Source organism: Chiloscyllium plagiosum, unplaced genomic scaffold (genome assembly GCF_037043375.1).
Source record: "Chiloscyllium plagiosum isolate Xiang-an unplaced genomic scaffold, Cpla_swu_hap1 HiC_scaffold_47, whole genome shotgun sequence".
Classification (NCBI taxonomy): Eukaryota; Metazoa; Chordata; class Chondrichthyes; order Orectolobiformes; family Hemiscylliidae; genus Chiloscyllium; species Chiloscyllium plagiosum.
The window spans coordinates 37,859,372-37,877,542 of NW_028270185.1; the positions used below are offsets into that span (position 1 = coordinate 37,859,372).

The following is an 18,171-nucleotide window of genomic DNA, read 5'->3' on the forward strand; positions in this document are numbered from 1 at the left end:
TGACAGATAGTAGTGGGTAACAAGGAAATATATGAGGAACTGAATAATTACAGTGCCAGTCTTCACAGTGGAAGACATGAGTTATACCCAAACATACAAGAGAATGGGGGAACAGATGTGAGTCTAGTGGCCATCATTGAGAAAGTGCAAGAAATACTGAATGGCCTTAAGGTGGATATATCATCTGGATCAGATGGAGTACCCTCCAGAATTATAAGGTTGACAACTGAAGAAATAGAGGATACGTTAGTCGAGAACTTTCAGGAATTGGTAGAATCAGGAAGGATGCTACAGGACCAAAAAATAACAAACGTGACACCCCATTTTAAAAGGAAACCACACAAAAGCTGGAAAATTATACACCACTCAGCCGAATCTTGGTTGTGGAAAAGGTCCTGGAATCCATTGCGCTGAAAAAAATTCTGAATTCTTGTAAGTGTCTGTCAAAATAACGCAAAATTAGCATTTTTTCATCAAGGGGAAGACATGCTTGACAAATCTGGAAGATTTCCTCTTTGAAGACGTAACAAGGAAGGTAGACCAAGGAGAGCCAATAGATGTTATGTGTCTGGACTTTATGAAGGCCTTTGATATTTGCTGCACAGGAGGTTACTGAATAAGATAAGGGCCCATGATGTCAGTGGCAATGTGCTCTCACAGGACAAAATGCAGTGATTAGGAACAAAAGAATCCTTCTCAAGATGGCAGCTGGTGACAAGTGGCGTTCCTCAAGACTGTGTTGGGACCACAACTTTTCATTTTCTTCATTAGCGATCTAGATAAAATTCCTGAGTGCGATGTGTGTCAATTTGCAGACAATGAAAGACAGAAGAACAGGTAGCACGAGAAGGCGGGGATGCTGCAGAAGGATATGGACATGTAGGGCAGGTTAAATCTCTGGTTAGGAAGATAATTGCAATGATGACATTTATTTTTGGAATACTTGAATATAAAAGCAGGGATGCACTTCCGTGGCTCTATAAGGGTCTAGTCAGACCACATCTGGATTACTGTGCGCACGTTTGGTCTTCAAATGTCAGAAAGGATGCACTGGTCCTGGGGTGTGTTCAGAGGTGATTCACGATTATGGTCCCAGGAATGAAAAGCCTGACACATGAGGAACGTTTGAGGACTCTGGGTCTATACCCACGAAGTTTAGAAGGATAACAGGAAGTCTAATTGTTACTTACAGAATCGTAAATGGCCTGGACAGAGTGGATGCTGGGAAGGTGTTTCCATTTTTAGTAGAGACTAGAACCGAAAGGCAAGGCCTTGGAGAAAAGGGAAGACATTTAAGAAAAGTAATAAGAGACACTTATTCAGGCAGGAAGTGGTGAATGAATGGAATTCATTGTCAGATAAGGCTGTGGAAGCCAGGTCTTCGATTATATGTAAGCCTGAGGTATGTAGCAGCGTAGTTGTCAAGGAGATCAAGGTTTATGGGGCGAAAGCAGGAGAATTGGGTTTAGAAAGATATCTGCCATGATTTAATGGCAGAGCAGACTCGCTGCGGTGAATGGTTTAATTCCTGCTCCCATTGTCTTATGGACTTATCCATCGAATGACTCCATCTGCAGGTTCCCCTCCAATGAACGTGCCAGCCTGACTTCGGGCATTGTCAGCGAAGATCTGACTGAGTTCTGACCCAGACTTGATCGGCCACATGGTCTATTTCAGCCATCCATCCTTTATTTTATCATTCGACCGAAAAAAAAAGATTAATGCAATGACCAGACGTGTGCCCGGTCTTCTGACTCTTTTCTGAAAAGGCAGATGCTAAAGTTCTAGCCTCACATCCGTGTTCTTATATTCCCACCTACGGTCAAGAACAGAATGTATATCTAACCCCTCGAGACTACTTAATTCCTTGTGCAATCTCCTTCAAACATTCGTGAAAGCCTACTCCAATTTCACTTTTTGTATTAGGGCGTTGCATAGTGTTGTGGAACACGGTGGCCGGGGATGCAGGTACATAATTCTTTTTCGTTTGTTTCACATGTAGACAGAATGGTTAAAAATGTCACCTTGCCTTCGTTGCTCAGTCCTTTGAGCGTAGGAGTTGGTAGATTATGTTGAAGTTGAATCGGACATTGGGTGATGCGTCTTCTGGAATACTGCGTCCAATTCTTGTCGCCCAGTAATCACAGGAAAGTTTTCAGCTGGAGTAGGTTTAGAAGAGGTATACCACCATATTGCTAGTGCGGAAGGTTTGAGTTATAATGAAAGGTTAGATCGGCTGAGAATATTTTCTCTCGAACACGGGAGCTTGAAAGGTGACCTGATAGAAAGTTATAGACTATTAAGAGTTCGGATAGAGTTAACTGTAACTGTCTTTTCTCCAAGGATGTGGAATTTTAGACGAGAGGGCAAATGTTTTAGGTGAAAAGAGAGAGATTTAAAATAAGGCTTGAGAGGCTTTTTTAACAGAGGATGGTTCATGTGTGCAATTCACTTCCTGAGTCAGTAATGAATGAAAGGAAATGTACAACATTTACAGAATATTTAGATCGATAAATGAATTGGAAAGTTTCAGTGGGATTAAAAAAGCTACTCATTCATGCCCAGTCCATTATTTATTGCCCATAGAGCAGTTCAGAATCAAGCACGATTTTTTGGATCTGGAATCGCATCCCAGCCAGACCAGATAAGTATGGCAGGTTTCTTCGCTGACAAGCATTAGTGAATCAGACCTACAACAGCTGATTCAACATCATCATTATACTCTTCAGCTCTAGCTATTTATTGAAATAAAATTCCAGCATCTGCCATGCCAGGATTTGAACCCGTGTCCACAGAATTATATCTGGACATTCGTATTAACAATGCAGTAATAATATCATGAGTGCATAATTAACCCTCAGCAGTTACAGGAGCCATCAGATGCGACTTTTTTGGTTTGGCATGATGTTCAGCATGAACTGTTAGGAGTGAAAGGCCTGTTTCCATGCTGCGTGAGTCTATGTCTATAAGTCTATAGAAATGGCGGCTGGTTGTGATAAACAGCAGCATTGACAGTTTAATTGATCTCCTTCTCGGATATATAATCTTGCTGGTTACTCAGGAGGTTCATTTGCTCACTGAGCCCTTTCCATACACTGGACTGTTCAGTCTGTCCCCAGTTTGACTGAATAAATGAGTTTCCACTTCAGCAGTCAATTGAATCTCGCATTTCCCTGGTTTCTCTGTGATATTGGTATCCTTGTATCTAACCAAAGGGGAACGATTAGTTCAACTCTTGTCCACGCAGACGCAAGTCCCGTTGTCCATGTTGTGAATGTGTTTTTATTCTTCCTGATATACCCACAGGGTATGGATGTCGCCGGTCAGGACAGCATTTGTTGTTCCTCCTGATTCGTTGCTGTCTTGTTGTGTGAGAGACATGGATTTTATCCCAGTCTCGTATGACTGTGTGCAGTTTGCAAATTCTCTCTTTACTTGTGTGAGTTTCCTCCCACAGTCTGAAGGTGTGCATGTTACTGGGATCAGCCATTAGAAATGAAGGGAAAAGGAATAGGTATGGAGCATGGGTCTGATAGAATGTGCTTCGGAGGGATGGTGTCAACTGGAAGGGCCAAATGGCCTGCTTCGCCACACGATCAGCATTCTCGGATTAAGGGTCAGCTATGTTGTTCTGGACCTGGAGTCACAAGTAGGCAGGATTGGCGAAAGACAGTAGCATCCCCTGAATAAGGGACATGCATGAATGGGATTGCAGGAAATTAAAGACATGTTCTCTGTTCCTGAGTTCAGGCTTTAATTCCAGGTTTTATTCGTCGAACTTTAGCATTACCAGTTCCGAATCTGAGACCCCAAGGATGACTAATTTTTTATATAACCACAACATCACCTTCTCCAGGTGCAGTATTTACTGGGAACAAGAAGCTGATTCTGAGCTGATGCGCGCAAAAGCAGCTGCTACTACCAATGTCAAAAACACTGATCCAAACAGGAAAATGAATTTTCGAACCTTGACACCTCAAAGTTAAAGTCTCAACACGCTTTAGATGCGCCAATCGGCTGTCTCAGCAACATGTACTACTTATCGCTATAATATTATAAATGTTGGCAAGTATTCCGTTCCGTCCCGCTTTTGACCAGGAGAAATCCCACCCTCGGAAATACACGCGCCTTTCTCCTGTCATTCCATCCCAATTTCCCATTAGATCTTCGTGTCTGCTTCACACCATTTCTACGATTCCGGGTCTGGAACTCCGATTATGCGTGATTGCCTGCAGCAGTTGGTACTGCCTTGTGTGGGCAAAGTGATGAAGTAGCTAATGTAAAATATAATGCTATTGAAACATACGTTTCAATAATATCCTGCGCTGTCCCAGGAGTTTGGAAAATTTCATTAATCCCATTCTCCAATACTCTCATTTATGGAATCTTCATAGTCTCTGAGGACGTTAAAGTTAAAGATTCAGCCCATTCTGAGTTCCCACACGCCTGTCGATAATGCCTGATATTGTACGTTCTCCCTGACATTTCCACTGCTACAATACTGGTGGCAGTTTGCAAAAGTGCTCTGTTGGAGTGCTGTAACTATTTAGTGGTTCGTATTCTGCGTTGTGATTGCAGCGTCCACGTCTCTAATCCACGACATGGCTCTTAGTTCTCTCAAAGTTTTACTTTTGGTGAAACACGGTCAGAAATTAATCATTTTTACATGATAATATTCTCCGAGGTGTTTTTCATCGAATCACCTTCTCTGATGTTTCTGCGTTTCATGTATCAGGATTTAAACCCAAAAGTTCTGGAAGATGTCTCCACCTCCCACTCTCCCGAACTCTCTTTTCTGTCCCACATCCCATTTTGCTGAGGTATTGCACAATCTAACATATACTTTCACATTGATAACGTCAAGTCTGTGCCGTTGCCCTCACTGTTACTGGTTGCGACAATTAAGAATATGCTAAATGCATTGTCTGAAAAACCGATCTGTTTCACTACGTCCTTAACTGGTCTGATTCCAGACCGCAATGCAATAAATGCTGCAGAGCCACCCCGTATGCTGTTACAGAATGAAAAAAAAGTTCATTCGGCTCCACCTAGACTATTGTCTGCAATTCACGTGAGTCCAGGAATGTTATCGCAGTGGGAAAGTTGGAGGAGACATTCACTCGGATAGCGTCTGGGCTGAAGAGTTTCAGTCATAAAGAGAGACTGGACAGGCTGGGATTTTTTGTCATCGTGCAGGGGAGTTTGTGAGAAGGCATTGTACAGATGTACAAAATAATGAGGGTATGGTTAAGGTAGACTGAAAGAAGCGTTTCCCATCCACGGAGAGATCGATCACAGGGGGCCAGAAATTTAATGAGAAAGACAGAAAGATTTAAGTAGTTGCTTGGAAAAGCAGTATAGGCTGCCGGGTGTTGGAATTTGTAACACACGGTTTGTTAGGGTCAGAGTGGCAGAAATATTCAGATGTGAATATGTTCTGTCAATACTTAGAAGTCTGTGGGTTAAACGATTCGGGTCGTAAAGCAGATGTTTTTTGACAAATGGAGCCTCAACGGGCTCTGGGGTCTCCTTTGCAACTGTTGTCCTCGGTAGTTTAGTGGTTAGTGTCGAAACATGTTATGCGGGAGATAGAAGCTCAATTCCTCGCTGGGACAGTGTAAATGTTTTAAAACTGTCGCTCCGTTCCCAAGTGAAGCATATTAATGCCGGTCCTTCCGTTCTCCATGGGACATGTCACAGGAAGGACAGTGCTGTCTGAATCAGCGTGGGGAAGGACTGCAGCTCCCGCTGAGACAGTGAAAGTACAAACACATGACTTCTGCAACATGCACCTTGTGTCTGTACTGAAATCTAAACCATTTAATAGAAAGAAGAAGGAATCTGAAGAAGAAACAGGGTAAACTAATTCCGATGTGAGTACAGAAACATTTTCCGCAGCATTTTGAGGAAAACTGACAAACGGCTCTGAGAAAGAGTTTGTCTTTCAGAACTGTTAGTTTAAAGATGTTTTGTCCCAATTTAGCACTTAAGAAATTGAATAACAATTTAACTGAAGACTTGGAACGTTAGAACACACCAGGCGATGAGTCACGTGCTGGAAACTGTGTTTATAAACTAGATGTTTGATGACTGATACTGATGCAATAGGCTGAAGGGCCTCTCACCACGATTTTAAAAACTTAATGACTGTCATTTTTCAACTGAACCAAAAAGACAAAAACAAAGTCACCAAGAAAAGTTGTAAGCATTGCATATTTTTTCCTTGATGCATAAGTGCTGAAATTCAGCTGTCTCAATGCTATTTCCCAATGTTGATTTCCAGTCAGGGAAAAAAAAAGATTTGTTGCTCCTTATGAAAATCTTAAAATGAACATGAATTCCTGACATTACAAAACAGCAAAGGTAGTAGTTCTGCCAGAGTCATTGAGAATTTCATATCGGAGATGAAATCAAATGGGAAGAAATGCTGAAATCAGGTGCTTTTGCCTGCTCAGACTCAGTACTACAAAAAATGATCCTTATTGAATCATACAGTTTTTTTCAAGGATTTAAGAAGTTGGATGCAGAAAGTTTTGTTAGAAGGGCTAATGCCCGAAACGTCGATTCTCCTGTTCCCTAGATGCTGCCTGACCTGCTGCGCTTCTCCAGCAACACATTTCCATCTCTGTAACCAGAGCGCCTCGTATCGAATGACTTGGAGAGACCGGTTTTGGACTGGGGTGAGCAAATTTGTAAATCACATAACACCAGGTTACAGTCCAACAGGTTTAATTCGATGTACGAGCTTTCCGACTGGTGCTCATTCGTCTGGTGGTTGTGGAGTACACTGTTATAAAGCACAGAATTTATAGCACAAATTTGCAGTCTGATGTAACTGAAATTATACATTGAAAATTACCATGATAGTTTGCTAAGTCTCCCATCTGCTAGAATAACCATGTTAGCTTCACTTCACTTCTTACATTTGTAAAGCGCAAAGCTTTCTATTTTAAAGTTACATTCTCAGGTTAACTTGAACAATTGGTGTCAGCCCCCCGTGCGCTGCTGTCTTTTCCATAATGTTTAGACTGATTCCAATTTTAATAAATGAGTTAACAGAGGCTGACATGGATTCATGTAGTTTTTGAGCAAAGTACAATGTAACTGTGCAAGTACAAATTCACCCCACAAACGTATGTATGCGTGTGTGTGTGTATGTGTGTGTGTGTGTGTGTGTGTGTGTGTGTGTGTGTGTAGGAGGGTCTCTGTGTGTAGATAGTGCAATGGAATCACCTGTACTGTGACATGAATCCAAGGTCCCGGTTGAGGTCATCCTCATGGGAACTTAGCTATCAGCTTCTGCTCGGGCACTTTTAGATGCTGCCTGCTCCGAATTCCGCCTTGGTGGATTGTCACCGCAAAGGCCGAGGTGAAATGTCCTGGACCACTGATGTGCTCTCCAACCGGGAAGGCGCACACCTGTCTGTCGATAGATGTGTAGTGCCCATTTATCCGTTGCTGTAGCCTCTGCTCGGTTTCACCAATGTACCATGCCTCAAAGCATCCTTGCCTGCACCATTTTTTTAGATTAGCGTCAGTCTAAACATTATGGCACGGACACAGCACACAGGAACTGACAACGTCAATATATTATCTGGACTGACACTAATTGTTAAAGTTTACCTAAGAATGTAAATATTAAAAGAAAGTTTTGTGAATCACATAACAAAGAAGCGAACCTAACATAGTCATCTTAACAGATGGCAGACTTAACAAATAATCAAGGTATTTTTCAATATATAATTTCAGTTACATCGCACTGTAAGCTTTTGTTATAAATTCTGTTTCTTACAATTGTGAACTCCACAACCACCTGATGAAGGTGCAGCTCTCCGAAAGCTAATGCTTCCAATTAAACCTGTTGGACTATGACCTGGTGTTGTGTGATATTTAACTTCGTATTATAATGCGGATCTCACAATTAAAACAGAGATGAGGAAGCATTTATTCTCTCAGACAGTTCTGGATCCGAGGACTTTCTTGTACAAGAAGGCTGTTGAGGAATGAGGCTGAGATCGGCAGATCTTCAAACAGTAAAGACATCAAGCGTTATGGAGTAAGGCAAGAAAGTGCAGTTCAAGGTTATCAGATCTGACATGAAACCATTCAATACAGGAACAGACTTAATGGTCTGAATGGTGTCTTTCTGTTCCTAAATATGTTGGCTTAAATATGATGCTGCAAAACCGACCTGAGTAAAATGTGCCAAATTAAAAATGCGTGGACCCCGGAAAACTGAACCGATGTGAAATGTACAAAGAACATCACACAAAGGGCAGACAATGTGGGTAATTGATCCGGAGTGATCAGTATATCAAGGTAAACAGGAAAACCAATATTCATTATCTACTTTAAACCTGACTCCACTAGGCATACAGTTAACTCTCACAAACCACTTTTCCCCTTCCATTTTAGTGACGCCCTCTCCGTTCTTGATTTAAACTGATTGAACGTCAGGCAATTGCAGTTGACATTGCTGATTTGGACCTATAACATGCAGGGAAGCGATTCGGAATGCTGCACAACATCATTCTGCTTGGAAAGATCAGGCAGTATTTCATATTGATTACTGTAAACGTTAACCTTTAACAAGCCAAGACAGTGAAATTATTGAATCCTCATCATGATACTACCAGGGACGATTTCTGTTAATACCACCCTGGACACCATGAGATTCGTCATTCTATTCTGCCATCCTTCTGTGCATGATCCCTTCGGCTCTATTCCGGTCTTGTTGGTTGGTTTACAATACTGAGGCTATCTAATCATCTGTTGAATTTCAGTTTCTGATGTACGAGACCTTATCTAATGAGCTGGCAATGTGCTGGCTCAGTGGTGATAACGCTGGTCTTATAAACTAGAAAAGTGCTTGAAATAGCCCATTCCTGTTTTTAATTCCAATAACTTGAGAAAAACGGTTCGCCAGGACAGGAAAAAACGCGCGTGAGCAGTGATCCGGTTTGCCAGCAAGAACAAGGTGAGACAGTATATACTAGAGAGAGATGTGGAAAGAATGGGCAAGGAACACTGGGACGGGAGGGGCTGAATGCTTCCTTTCTTTGCTGGTGTTGAAGTCTGAAATGGGACAACATCAGCCAAGTGGGTGAAATGTTACTTTCTGCTTGTTTTCTCCCGAGGCCTGTATCACTCTTGGGGAAATGTGTCTGCGTGCTTCAGCCTGTGGGTAAAAATGGGATTCAGTTCCCCGACCGGGTGTGAACACATTTTTCCCATCTCAAACTTCAATTCAATTTATTGTGTCTTACGAGATTAAAACGTTTCAAAGAAATTAGCATTGAAATGAACACGTGAAACGTCAGAGTGTACAAGGTTGCAGACCAAGTGCTGGGAAGTGAGATGATGGACCCATTTCTGTGTTGTAAACATTCGATAATTCAATCATTTTTGAGGGCAAATATATCTGCAGTGACATAATTCCAAAAACCGCGTTATGAAGAAGCTGTACAACTGCTTCTGCCCTCATCCCTGGTGGTCTAGTAGTTAGTATTCAGCGCTTTGACTGAGTGGGCTGGATTTCATTACCGTTCAGGAAATAAGGACTTCTTGTTCCTGATGCAGAGAGCGCAGCTCTACCAGGAATCTGTTTAATGCCTTTAATCAGTCAATACCCCAGCCCTTGAATGAAGGTAAAAGTGCCTTCCCTGTCTCTACACAGTCGGACAGTTAATCCTTCATTCTCCTCTGATTCCACTTCCCAAAGAGTTTCAAAGAACTGTCAAAACTGAGTCTCAGCTATTTCATTTCTGTGCTTTTCATACACAGGAGCTGCAGCGATTGAGTGGGTTGGTTTCTGAAAATGAAACGTATCTTATGTGCAATGTGTGAGGCTATTCCAGGGTTGTCTTCTCTGACAGCGCTGCGACATGACTGATGTTCTCTATGATATGGAAGTGCCAGTGTTTGAGTTGGGTAGACAAAGTTAAAAATTACACAATATCAGGACATAGTCCAGCAAGTTTATTTGGAAACACCAGCTTTCAGAGAGCCGCTCTTTTATCAGGTAGGTGTCTTTCTGCAGAAACTTGATGCGTGTGTCAATATGCGCGATGTTGTGGAAGATCATCTGGACTTTAACCGACCGTTCGTGGTGTCGATGGTACCCATGACTTGGATGTGTTGGTATTGGACTGGGATGGACAAATTTAAAAATTTCACAAAGCCATATTAGAGCCCAACAGTTCACAACCACCTGATGAAGAAACAGTGCATGGAACACTGCTGCTTCCAAATATGCTAGTTCGATACAATCTGATGCCATGTGATTTTTAACTTTGATGACCCTTGGTAATGTTTAACTGATCGTAGACAGTAAAAGAATTTTCGTTCCTGGAGATGAAAATTTCAAACATTATCCACCTCAGTGGAACAAAAAAGATTACTTTGGATGTGTGCTGCATCTCCACAATGCGCTTGCGCAAAGCAAAAGTCGAACCTGCACCCGCCTGATCCATAGCCAGCTATACGAATGGCTGTACCACTGGCCAGATGCGCAGCTGAGATTTTACACGCTGCAGAGCTGTGATGCGAATTTTGACAGGAGCAATAAAAATAACACTCACAAGGTGAACAAAGGTGAGTCACCATCAATGATTCACTTCACATTGTCCTTAAACATTGATCAGCCAATCAATGAGGTCACTGCTGATCAAAGAAATTGCAACTTACTTTGCTACGTTTTCACCATAATTAGAGGTAAACTCCAGCCTAATCATTACATCGCATATTCCCATTAATTTTCAGATTTAGATTATGTTAATGATCTGTCCGTATTTGCAGGAAACTGAATGACATGAAATGCGTGAAAACGTCCTTCTGGTGATGTAATCTAGTGCAGAGTCGGCCAGAAAAGAAAAGTCAAAGACTTGAAACATCACTCCCATTTCTCTCTGTACCAATGCGTTTTCCTGAGTTGAATATTTGCAGGAATTGTCTTTAATATCTAATGAATTAATTATTTTCCCATGACAGAATCTTCATAAATCAGTTAACACCTGAGGTGTTGAATCCTATTTTACTTCAAATTAAAATAGTTGAATACCCTTTCCTCCAGCCTAATGTCCCAATACTCTCTCCTCTTCCATGCAAATACAAGCTGCTCCAAGAGAGGTTGGAGCTCCCAACCTGACGTTCCAGTGTTCCTTGATGCTCCATGTCAATACAAGCTACTCTAGTTGAAGTTGCAGCTCCCAGTCTGATATCCCAATGCTCCCTGCTCCATGTCAATAGAAAACGTCCAGTTGCTGTTGGCTGTACCAGTCTGATGTTCCAATGTTCCCTGCTGCGTCATGTCATTAAAAGCAGCTCAAGGTATTAGAACGAACCGTCTGTTAATGACATGCGTATAAAGACATTTCAAATCAGTTTTCATGTTTATGCTGCATAAATCTGCGGTTATTGATACACAGTTTAGATTCAGTCCCTGCAGTTAACTTGCTGACTTCTCCAGTTGTTCACAGTTAAATATGAAGCATCAAGTGTGTGCATAACGAGAAGGAGTTTACTTCCCACATCTTGTGTTTATATGTGTCTTATGTCCAGCATTCATCAATGGCGAGAGCAAGGGGGAAAGGATAAGACCAATGTGTAAGTCTGCCTGTGCCCATGCACGGCACCCACATCGGTAATTCTCTACTGTGCATTTACAGCCAGTTCTCGGGTGCCCCTACACCCAGCCCCTGCCACTTTTGAAATACCTCCATTGTTTCGTACTATCTCTCTGTGCTCTTTTCACCAAGACGAATCACTTCTCCCCAACTGCTACAAATTTCATCTGACAAAACACTCATTAAGAATCGTATGCATCAACATGCACTTCGCATCTCTCGTTATTTGGTTCTCATGGATCTCTTTCATACGATAAAAGTTCACAGCAACTTGACTTGTAAAAGACAATCGCGATCCTGTTCATTGTCCCAATTCAATCTACATTTCAATGCAGTTTAGGCAACAGACTCAAATTATTCTTTGAGATTTTATTATAGCGTCGATGCATATAAACAGACCATTGGACAGCTGTGATCATCCAAAGATAGCACAATTGAAAATCGCTGACAACAACGACGAGAGTGGGATTCGAACCCACGCGTGCAGAACACAATGGATTAGCAGTCCATCGCCTTAACCTCTCGGCCACCTCGTCACATAAATCGCGAGTACATTTGACCTTATGAATAAATGAATTGCGTAAATTATGCTGAGCAGCAGATATTTCTACATGGTTTTGGTGAAATGATAAATAGTACAGGACGGTTCCAATAGTATCGTCTTACCTCTGAGTTGTGGGGCAAACAGACTCCCACTGTGACACTCTGCTCACAGTGATCTGAACAAAAATGAAGAAATGACGATGTAACAATGTCTGTTGAAATCTGTGAAGATTTGAAGCCAACGGACTGAAGTGCCCGTGACAGCAGGAGGTGTAAAGTTGTCTGTGAGGAATTGTTTTCCAGACTGGAGGAGAGTGCATAGTGCTCAATGTCATTATTCAGAACACCTTTCTTCCACTCAGATATTTTTGACACGCACTTGTGTACAGGACAGGCAAATTTGAAATCTTAAATAAGGCTAAACTGACAATTGAATTCAACAATGCAAAAACCTTGATCTGTATCATTTCCCTGGCTGTGTGACACCAAGTCACTGTATGATCACAGCAACGCAGTGAGCAAGTGTCAGAAGGAAATTGAGTGCAGTGCCAGAGCGAATGCTGGGAGCAGCATTTGACACACTGGCAAGTGCATTCCCCTGAACAGGAAAACTTCCCAAACAGTGGACTGCGGTGGAAGAATTCAGAATGGGTTTACATTTTGGAATTTGATGCCAGAGACACAATGGAGATCTGTTATTGAGTCTGTTCAAGATGAAGGTTTTAAAATTTCTACAGATGAAAAACAAAATAAAAGGCTCATGGATTAGTGAAGGCAAAAGTTGCAGTTGCACATTTTTACATCTTTGCAATGAGTAGCTCACCACTTGCCTCACACGGGGTCAGAACCACTGGTGAGGATGATCGTATAATCGCAGTGACCAAACACGGAATCAGAGAAACTCGGTTTCCCAACCGTTAATGTACAACCAGGAATGTGGAGGTAAGCAATAATATGTTGCTCCAGTGCTGCAGGTGACCAGTGTACGGTATCTCTGTGCCAGTATAGTGGGCTGTGCTGTGCCGAAGTTTTAGGTTTGAGCCTCACATGGAGCAGCTTCAATTTGACGTGTTGAGGGGTACGGGTAGAAGGTGATATTGAGCAATGTCACGTTTATGGGAAAGTACCAGTTTTTGTGGATTGAGAAACGACCTTTTCAGGATAATGACACCTTGATCAACAAACATACTGCGAATACTTAAAACGTGAAGAATCATGTGTGGAGGGAGAGCCGAAGGTGATTTTTCGGCAGACGGATAAAGTTTCCCATTTGCACTGCGGTAAATTCTGGGAAAATAGATGTTGATCTGTTTTCATGTTATGTAGTTTGTTGCAAACCCGCAATGTAATAATAATAAAAAAGACTGATCGCATGGGGCCGTCGGAATATTGCACTCACTTTTAGTCTGAGCATCTTTCAGCTGGAATGGTGTGCTGCAGAGCAGTACAGAGGGTTAAAAATACAAAAAAGACAGAGTAGACTTGGTGGTGGATATAAGAAAGCGTGAAATACACCTAACTTCATTTGAATGTGGTCAAATCTTTAAAGTAGGTGTTGCGTCTCCAAGTGACGATTCAATTGCCACTCATTAGGATGTAACTTCTGTCTGCAGTTATTTTAAGACATCAGCCCCATTTACAATGCTTCACCTTGAATAATACGCTATATCTTTCAAATCCAGAAACTTTTAATACTCAATTTTCTTCAGCTGAACGTGTTCATGAAATGTCTTTGTGTCTGAAAACAATCAAATCGAAATTAATCCACACCCACACTTTTCCTTTCTTTCAATGGTAAATTCCTCCTTGTATGTTTGTTCGTGTATTTTTAAAACACGATGAAATCATAAATCTACGTTTTATTTCCAGAAAGTCATTCAGGAATTCAGCGACTTTATTGAGTGGAAGAAACTCTCATCCAATCTTTTCTCAATCATTCACTAATGGTTTTGAAGCTCCAACTAAAGTCGTTGATTCACTTGAAAGACGGAATGTCCCGAATTTAGTCACTTCAAACCACACGTTATGAGAAAATCTCTTTTGTTTACTTTTAAACTTGAGTGTTTCTGGTCCAGCATTTCCACATGTCGTGAATAAACTCCTTCATTCTGTCCATAATGCGAATGAAATCATTTATATCCTTTCTGATGTTTTTATGTCTCAGTAAACCCCATCCCTGGGCTTCCTAATATCTGGCTATTCGGTAAGCAGTGTCTGTGCCCTTCCTAACCTCTTCACATGTCTTTGTTGGAGAATAAGGACAAGGATTACACACAAGGCTCCCACTGACGGTGACCTAAAGATTTCACAGTTTCAAGATGAACTATTTGCTTTAAATTTGATTTCTCTAAATCTCCATGATCTGAGTGAGTGCCAGCTATTTCTAAAGGTAACTGAAGTTCAAATACATCACAGTAGGGCTCGAGTCATTCCAGTGCAGACTGGTTCTGGACAGTAAATATCATTACCAAAAGCCACCGTGGGTCTGAAATCAACAATTTGCACATAGAAATTGTCGTAGCTATTGTGTATCATATTTCCGTGTTCTTGCCCACTTTGTTTATCACTTCATGTGTCCTTGTATTGAGTTCCACTGAATGATTAATTTGTGAATGTAGACATGCCCTTCACCTCTTATTCGAAACTCCATGGAGCATTGAATAATTGTACTCATATGCTTCCAGAGGACAGTCCTGCCATTACTGGGATGAATCAGTGAACATTCCACACGTATCCTCGAAGGCAAGGATATCCTTCTACAGATTATGAGATCATTACAGCACTGAAACCCATGCGTGCATTCATCTAAACTAAAACTGACGTTGCAAAACTTTCAGACTAAGATTTTGCAATCTGCTTGCTTTGCTTGTCCTGAAACGTACATTCCACATTATGGTATGTTTGTGAATTCCAGCATTTTCTGAATCGTGTGCAATGACAATTTAAATTTTGCCAGAACACTATCTTTTACTGTTCTCTCTTTCCCTTATGGTTCCCCACTTAATATACTGTATTTTACCAGCATATCTTACCTTTTCAACAATTGAAACAATCTCGCTCCTGATTACCAAACCGAGAGAATATCATAATTTTTTTAAATTTATCTGCAGTGCAGCTGTAGGGCGCAGTGATCTAGTGGAAAGGCATTGGTCACGTGAACCAAGTAGCAGTAGCGGGCTTTTGAAATCTGGCTGTTCTATCGCAGTCAAATTCAAAATATTCAACATTATCTTTAGCCAAATCATATTGGTAGAAAATAAGAAAAAAAAGAAAGAATCGCCGATGTTGAAAATCAAACAAATACAGAAGTTGCTGGAAAAGTTCAGTATTTCGGACAGATCTGTGGAGGGACAGACCAATGGATCTGAAAGTGGATTCGTGATGGAAGAGCACAGCAGTTCAAGCAGCATCCAAGGAGCAGTTAAATCGACGTTTCGGACAAAAGCCCTTCATCAGGAATAAAGGCAGAGAGCCTGAAGAGTGGAGAGATAAGCTAGAGGAGGGTGGGGATTGGGAGAAAGTAGTATAGAGTACAATTGGGAGGGGGGAGGAGATGAAGGTGATAGGTCGGGGGAACGGGGAGGGTGGAGTGGATAGGTGGAAAATAAGATAGGCAGGTAGGACAAGACAGGACAAGTCACGGGGACAGTGCTGAGCTGGAAGTTTGGGACTGGGGTGAGGTGGGGGAAGGGGAAATTAGGAAATTGTTGAAATACACATTGATGCTCTGGGGCTGAAGTGTTCCGAGGCAGAAGATGTGGCGTTCTTCCTTCAGGCGTCTGGTGGTGACGGAGCGACAGTGAAGGTGGCCCAGGACCTCCATATCCTCGGCAGAGTGGGAGGGAGAGTTGAAATGTTGGGCCACAGGGTAGTCGGGTTGATTGGTGCTGGTGTCCCGGAGATGTTCCCTAAAGCGCTCTGCTCGGAGGCGTCCAGTCTCCCCAATCAGGGGGAGACTGCATCGGGACCAACGGATAAAATAAATGATATTAGTGGATGTGCAGGTAAAACTTTGATGGATGTGCAAGGCTCCTTTTGGGTCTTGGATAGAGGTGAGGGAGTATGTGTGGGCGCAGGTTTTGCAGTTCCTGCGGTGGCAGGGCAAGGTGCCAGGATGGGAGGGTGGGTTGTAGGGGCGTGGACCTGACCAGTTAGTCTCGGAGTGAACGGTCTTTGCGGAAGGGGGAAAGGGGTGGTGAGGGAAATATATCCCTGGTAGTGATGTCTGTTTGGAGGTGGCAGAAATGTCGGCGGATCATTTGGTTTATGCGACGGTTGGTGCGGTGGAAGGTGAGCACCAGGGGCGTTCTGTCCTTGTTACGGTTGGAGGGGTGGGGTCTGAGTGCGGAGGTGCGAGATGTCGACGAGATGCGTTGGAGGGCATCTTTAACCATGTCTGAAGGGAAATTGCAGTTTCAAAAGAAGGAGGCAATCTGATGTGTTCTGTGGTGGAACTGGTCCTCCTGGGAGCAGATACAGCTGAGGTGGAGGAATTGGGAATGCGGGATGGCATTTTTGCAAGAGGTAGGGTGGGAAGAGTTGTAATCCAGAGAGCTGTGGGTGTCGGTGGGTTTGTAAAATATATCAGTGTCAAGTCGGTCGTCATTAATGGAGATGGAGAGGTCAGAGATGGTCCAGGTAAATTTAAGGGCAGGGTGGAATGTGTTGGTGAAGTTGACGAATTGCTCAACCTCCTCGCGGGAGCACGAGGTGGCGCCAAAGCAGTCATCGATGTAGCAGAAGAAGTGGTGCTGGTGTAATGACGGAAGATCGACTGTTCTCCGTAGCCAACAAAGAGACAAGCATGGCTGGAGCCCATACGTGTGCCCATGGCTACCCCTTTGATCTGGAGGAAGTGGGAGGATTCAAAGGAGAAATTGTTAAGGGTGAGGACCAGTTCGGCCAAACGAATGAGAGTGTCGGTGCAAGGATACTGTTGGGGACGTTAGGAGAGGAAGAAATGGAGGGCTTGGAGGCCCTGGTCATGGTGGAAGGAGGTGTAGAGGAATTGGATATCCATGGTGAAGATGAGGCGATGGTGGCCGGCGAAACGGAAGTCTTGGAGGAAGTGGAGAGCGTTGGTTGGTATCTCGAACGTAATTGGGGAGTTCTTGAACTGGGAGGATAGGACTGTTACAAGGCAGGTAGAGGTGAGTTCAGTGAGGCAGGGGCATGCTGAGACAATGGGTCGGCCAGGGTGGTCAGGTATGTGGATCTTGGGAAGGAGGTAGAAACGGGCAGTGAGGTGTTCCCGGATAATGAGGATGAAAGCTGTGTTTCGGAGATCTCCTGATGTTATGAGGTTCTGTATGGTCTGGGAGATGATGGTTTGGTGATGGAGGTGGGTTCATGGTCGAGGGGGCTTGGGAAGAGGTGTCCTCGAGTTGGTGTTTGGCTTCAGCGGTGTAGAGGTCAGTGCGCCAGACTACCACTGCACCCCCTATATCTGCTAGCTTGATGGTGAGATTGGGATTGGAGCAGGGGGATTGGAGGGCTGCGCGTTGTGAGGGTTACAGGTTGGAGTGGGGGAGAGGGTAGACAGGTTGAGGCGGTGAATGTCCCAGTGGCAGTTGGAAATGAAGAGTTCGAGGGCAGGTAATAGGCCAGCGCGGGGTGTCCAGGTGGATGCAGTGTGCTGGAGGTGGGCGAGGGAGTCCTCGGAAGGTGGGCGGGCGTCCTGGTTGTTAAAGTAAGCTCGGAGGTGGAGGCAGCAGAAGAAAGGTTCGAAGTCACAGCGTGTATTAAATTCATTGATGCATGGACGGAGGGGGATGAAGGTGATTCCTTTTCTGAGGACTGATCGTTCGTCCTCAGTGAGGGGAAGGTCTGGATGGATGGATCACAGTTAACATTTCAGATCAATGCGCCGTCACCGAACCTCTCTGCAGTCAGCCCTGCCTCACCTGAGGACCACACTCTCTCAGAATTGGGGTGCCGGAAGTCAAAGAGCGATGATGTCAGGGGCGGAAGGATGTCACGTGTGATGCATGAGGAATTGTGAGGG

General features: G+C 43.2%; 1 non-coding gene across 1 annotated transcript; it reads right to left on the reverse strand.

The window, feature by feature from the left end:
* Positions 1 to 12,078: 12,078 nt before the first annotated feature.
* On the reverse strand, positions 12,079 to 12,160 carry trnas-gcu (transfer RNA serine (anticodon GCU)). The gene has a single exon. It is a non-coding gene; the product is annotated as a tRNA-Ser (tRNA).
* Positions 12,161 to 18,171: the final 6,011 nt, after the last annotated feature.